Source organism: Grammomys surdaster, unplaced genomic scaffold (genome assembly GCF_004785775.1).
Source record: "Grammomys surdaster isolate TR1022 unplaced genomic scaffold, NIH_TR_1.0 721, whole genome shotgun sequence".
Lineage (NCBI taxonomy): Eukaryota > Metazoa > Chordata > Mammalia > Rodentia > Muridae > Grammomys > Grammomys surdaster.
Genome location: NW_021605140.1, coordinates 1,332,169 through 1,338,144, shown reverse-complemented (window position 1 = coordinate 1,338,144; position 5,976 = coordinate 1,332,169). Strand labels below are relative to the sequence as shown.

General features: G+C 40.5%; 1 protein-coding gene and 1 non-coding gene across 5 annotated transcripts in view; one reads left to right on the top strand and one right to left on the bottom strand.

Annotated features, from left to right (window-relative positions):
- The window catches only part of Rgs6 (regulator of G protein signaling 6), a 529,723-nt gene that overhangs the window by 247,661 nt on the left and 276,086 nt on the right, over window positions 1-5,976 (top strand). The gene's annotated exons all lie outside the window — the stretch shown is intronic.
- On the bottom strand, window positions 71-175 carry LOC114633618. Its single transcript, XR_003713214.1, has one exon. It is a non-coding gene; the product is annotated as a U6 spliceosomal RNA (small nuclear RNA).

Sequence of the window (5,976 nt, the reverse complement as noted above, 5' to 3'; positions counted from 1 at the left end):
ATAGATAGATAGATAGATAGATAGATAGATAGATAGATAGATAGATAGATAGATATGAATATAGATTTCAAAAATTATGGGTTCCTTCCCACATTTCTTTTATCCTTGCACAAGGGTCATGCTAAACTTTCATGCATTGTTTCAGTTTTAATGTTTGTGTGGTCATAGTGAACACTGGGATGGGTTTTTGGGTTTCTCTGCTCTAGTGGCTCAGAGTATTTCAAGGATTCTATTGCTTTCTGCTGATGTTCAGCCTTTCCCGGCGTCTGCTTGAACCTAATGTTGCCTTTCTCCCTGTTCATCAGGAATTTGCTAGCAACAATGAGAATGAGGTTTTTTCTTATTTGTGTGTGGTGGCTGTGGTGTGTGTTCTGCATTGCTATGATTCTTCTCTTGTGGTTATGATGGAGTGTGTAGAATCTGGAACTAAGCAGGGCTGGTGTCAAGTGACTGGGTTCAATGTCAGTCTTTGGCATATTCAAGCATCATTTTCTTATCTCATGTTCCTGGCTTTGGAGCATCCAAGCCTGCTCTCTGGTCATCCTACCATCATAAACATTCTCCGAGCTGCCTTCCGTCCTCCATCCATCTGCTGCTTATCCTTAAAGTTGGTTGGTTGTCTTTTTATAGCTAACAATAGTACCTGCTAGAAATGTTTGTGCAGACAGTCTTAGAAATGGGTATCTGGGATTAGTTATTTGGTTTAGTTGTATTTGAAGGTGTGTAAAGGAAACATTTTCCTCAACACTGGTTGTGGTTAATTGGGAGTCAAGTGACTAAGAAAGACATTTTGGTAAATTCAAGTGATGCTTCTGTATGACATTTTAAAGAAGTATGGCTATCTTTGATACACACATTAGTATTAGAAAACTTAAAGAAAGAAAAATAAGATGAGGTAGAAAAATGTAGTTCAGTGGTAGAACATTGCCTAATATATACAAGGTCCTATAGGCACATGCACATGTGCGAACATGTACACACACACACACAAGCTATACATTCTTGCCTCATTGCAGGTGACAGAACAATTTATGGCTGACCTAAACCATTATCATCTCCTGTAGCCACAGGGTTGAGGAAACTGAATATCCATCTAATGCTGGATCCCATGACATATTCAATTATAATTCAGGCTTAATTCACAGACTTGTAGTTTTTTATTTTTAATTAGATATTTTATTTATCTACATTTCAAATGTTATTCCCTTTCTCGGTTTCCTCGCTGGAAACTCCCTATCCCATCCTTTCCGCCCCCTGCTTCTTTGAAAGTATTCCTCCACTCACCCACCTACTCCTGCTTCTCTGCCCTAGCATTCCCCTACACTGGGGCATCAAACCTTCACAGGACCAAGGGGCTCTCCTCCCATTGATGATACATATGTGACTGGAGCCATGAGTCCCTCCATGTGTACTCTTTGGTTTGTGATTTAGTCCCTGGGAGCTCTGAGGGTTCTGGTTGGTCGGTATTGTTGTTCTTCCTATGGGATTGCAACCCCCTTCAGTTCCTTCAGTCCTTTCTCTAACTCCTCCATTGGGAACCCCACACCCCGTCTGATGGTTGGCTGTGAGAATCCGCCTCTGTGTTTGTCAAGCTCTAGCAGAGCCTCTAAAGAGACAGCTATATCAGGTTCCTGTCAGCATGCACTTCTTGGCATCTATAATAGTGTCTGCATTTGGTGATTGTATATGGGATGGATCCTCAGGTGGGGCAGTCCCTGGATGGCCTTTCCTTCAGTCTCTGCTCCATACTTTGTCTCAGTATTTGCCCCCATGAGTATTTTGTTCCTCCTTCTAAGAAAGACCAAAGCACCCCCACTTTGGTCTTCCTTCTTCTTGAGCTTCATATGATCTGTGAATTATATCTTGTGTATTCTGAACTTTTGGGCTAATATCTACTTATCAGTGAGTGCATACCATGTGTGTTCCTTTGTGACTGGGTTACCTCACTCAGGATGATATTTTCTTGTTCCATCTATTTGCCTAAGAAATTCATGAATTTATTGTTTTTAATAGCTGAGTAGTACTCCATTGTGTAAATGTACAATATTTTCTGTATCCATTCCTATGTTGAATGACATCTAGGTTCTTTCCAGTTTCTAGTTATTATAAATAAGGCTGCTATGAACATAGTGGAGCATGTGTCCTTGTTATATGTTGGAGCATCTTTCTGGTATATGTCCAGAAGTCCTCAAGTAATACTGTGTCAAATTTTCTGAGGAACCGCTGGACTGATTTCCAGAGTGGTTGTACCAGCTTGCAATCCCACCAACAGTGGAGGAGTGTTCCTCTTTCTCCACACCCTTGCCAGCATCTTCTGTCATCTGAGTTTTTGATCTTAGCCATTCTGACTGGTGTGAGGTGGAATCTCAGGGTTGTTTTGATTTGCATTTCCCTGATGACTAAGGATGTTGAACATTTCTTTAGATGCTTCTCGGCCATTCAATATTCCTCAGTTGAAAATTTAGCTTTGTTTAGCTCTGACTTGTAGATTTCTTAAGTGAAAGTTAGGTCTTGGGGAGGAAAAGAACAGTGCTGTGATGGTTAGAGTAGAGACATTTGGGAGAATTCAGATGGGTCACATGTCCAGGTCTCCACAGTTAATTAATCTTCCATGTCATCATAAGTAGACCTTCTCTTCTGAGAGACATACACCTCTCAGAGAACCCTACAAAGTCTACTTGGAGGATGCTTACTCTGTCCATTCCTCTGATCCACCCTGTCTCCCACCACTGCTTATAGTCATCGTTTTAAAATTAGATACCAGCATACATGAGAGAACTCATAAGCTCAAGCCTTGAACAAATAGATAGGTAGATAGATAGACAGACAGACAGACAGACAGACAGATAGATGATAGACAGATAGAGATAAACAGATAGAAATAGAAGATAGATAGATAGATAGATAGATAGATAGATAGATAGATAGATAGATGTGTGGGTGTGTGGATGGATAGATAGGTAGATAGGTAAATAGGTAGATAGACAGATATTCTACTACTTCTATTATTGTAATATTTTACATGCCATATAAAATATTATAATATTTTATAATTTATAATCTTTAAAATTCTGCACGATGTCATATATTACCCTTCTCAGTTTTCTTCCTGGCTGGAACTCTGTTTTGTGCAGTGGCTCAGCTAAAACTACTGCATTCTCAAATGCCCCAGAATACAGAGGATGCCACATGACTTAGCAATGAAACATAAGCATCAGTCTGTGACTATTTCTTTATAAGATGTTGGCCTTTAAGCCTTGTTCCTCCTTTATGTACTCTTTTCCTCCTCACAGCATCTGCTACTGCACAGGTCATCTCATGCTCATGGGAGGAAGATCCAGAGATTGCTCTGACTTGGATATGACATGTTTAACTCAAGCAAATACTAACGCTCACTCACTTTACCTCTTCTTATTACTTAATGGAAAGGCTAAACCTATTTATTTATTTATTTATTTATTTATTTATTTATTTGATATATCTAATCTGTTCAGGGCAAAGTTAAGTAGAATTGCTATATAGGCATTGATTTTCCCCTAGAAAAAAATGTACTGATCCTTAAGTTTCACTGACTGGGCCACATTAGATCCAATACTACCCCTTGTTTGGCAGAGCGATACTGTGTATTGAATGACATGAACAAGTAGCGTTGTTTCTGGGAGTTGGGGTGGAGTTTATTAAATATACTCATTTGTAGTTCTGTGATGGTGATAACAATGGCTAGAAAAGGACAGGAATAACTCAGTGATGTATTGATTTCTTTCCCACTGCTGTGATAATATTCTGACAATAGCAACTTAAGGCAGAGAAGGTTTGTTTTTATTCACGATTTAATGTACAGTTCATTATGGTTGGAAAGTCAAAGCAGCACGAGCTTGAAGCAGCTATGGTTACATCATGTTTGCAGTCACGTTAAAGCAACAGATACAGGCATACTTCTCTGCTCCCTATTTCTACTCACACGGTCTAGGACCCAAGCTAGGGAATGATGCCACCCATAGTAGACAAGCCTTCCTATTTCAATGTATGTAATCAAGAGTATCCTCTACAGACATGCCCAGATGCCCATTTCCCATGATGCTAAATTCTGTCAAGTTGACAATTTACTCTAACCATCAAAAGTAGGAAGCAGACTTGTGCCTAGTGTACTGCATTCTTGAATCAGATGTCGTCGCTTTTGTTCTGCTTTTGTGGTTACTGAGCTACATCCCGGTTAGATTTGACTTTCTATGTAATTTATGTCAGAGCAGTGGGAACAGATCTACTGACTAGAAATCCTCGATGTGATAGTCATTGCATTTATGTGCCAGATTTCATGAATTAGCATCTTTCGTTACTATTTGATTCATGTGAATCCTTTACTCTCACCTCCCAGAAACTTCTAGAAACTTAGCTGCCCTGTTTACAGCAGCAAGCCAGATGGTGAATTTTTTTAGGGTGCAGGTTAGATTCCAGGCCAAGAGGTTCTCCTAGCAAATAGTGGCTTCTGAATCATCCTGGCATCCAGCCCAGTAGCCCTGTAGAGACCTCCCTTGGTTTTATTTCCTAACGCCTACTTGAACACTCACAACTGTCACTGATGCTATGAATGTTTCATGCCCTTTATGTACAATTTCAGGCCTTCCTTCCAGATTTCTGAAGTGATATCTGCCCAGTCTAAGAGTCCCCAAGATACCTGCATGACAGGGTTGATTCTGATCCTAAAGAGTTGACACAGTGCACACTAGGGATGTAGCTCAGTGGTGGGGTGCTTATCTAGCATATGGGAGGCCTTAGGGTCAACTGTTAGCACTGAATAAAAGTGACACTAGAACCCTCACCTCTAAGAACTGGGCCCACTTTGAGAATCCTCAGGTCTTGTTCAGAGTGAAGTACCGGACATAGCCAGAACGAGAGCAGCTGAAGAAGCAGAGGTAAGTTTGCAAACCCAAGGGGCAGAGCTGTGCGTGAACCCTGTGCCATCGAGTGTGCTTAGAAAGCATCTGGGCTTTATTAACTCCTTCATATACATAGAGTGCTGTGGGTTGCACATATGACTCACAGAGAAGCATTAGTAATAATTGATAGGGTTGAAGACAGTTCTGGACCAGGAGACGGGAGCCCAAAGGGCTGATTTTGTTTACTGAGGCTGCAGCCATGAACACATCATCTCAACCAAACGATCTTCAGCACCAAAACTTAGTCCTCATTAAGGCTTAAATATGTCCTGAGCAGTTTTATTTATCTCATTCATTTACTTTAAAAGGCTGTACTTTATAGCACACAGTACTCCTTTATTGTGGTTTCTGAACAAATTATAAATTTTGTTTGTAGAATTCCAATTAATGAGTCCTAGCTGCATGCTAATTAAAACTCCTTAGAATTCTGTGAAGAGCTCTTCTTCAGGAGTTCACATTTGTTGATGAAATTTTCTCATTAGACTTCACAATGAACTCAGCAAACAAATTATTGGCCTATCAGCCCTACAAGGAAAACCCCTTGCTATTCTTGACAGTTCCTATTGTTTCCAGTGGAAGGCACTGATGGAGCAGTCTAACGAACCTGACCTTGACGTTATCTTATAGCTAACTTCACTCTCTTACAGGCATCTGTGTGATGGTTTCAAACCGAAGTGTAATGTGGCATTGAAATTTCATGATTAGATTCATTAGCTGGTGCTCGATCACACCTCCGCTCGTCACCTCTAATAGAATGGATTAAAGTCTTCATTCATTATAGTCATTAGTCCTTGTCACCGATGAGGTTGTGAAGAAATCTGCTTGTGTTCCACTTCTAATTAGTGTGTTAAGTGGCATCTCTGCTCTGAACACATATTAGTTGTGTTTCAAGGGAGTGTGACCCAGTTAAAAGCCTTTCACGAGGACATAGCCTGGAAAGCTTGACTGAAATAAACAAAGCAGGGTGTTTCCACCTAGTCCAATAATGATCAGGGACCATTTAGATGGCACATGAGTCCTCACCTCAGAGAAGGGAGGG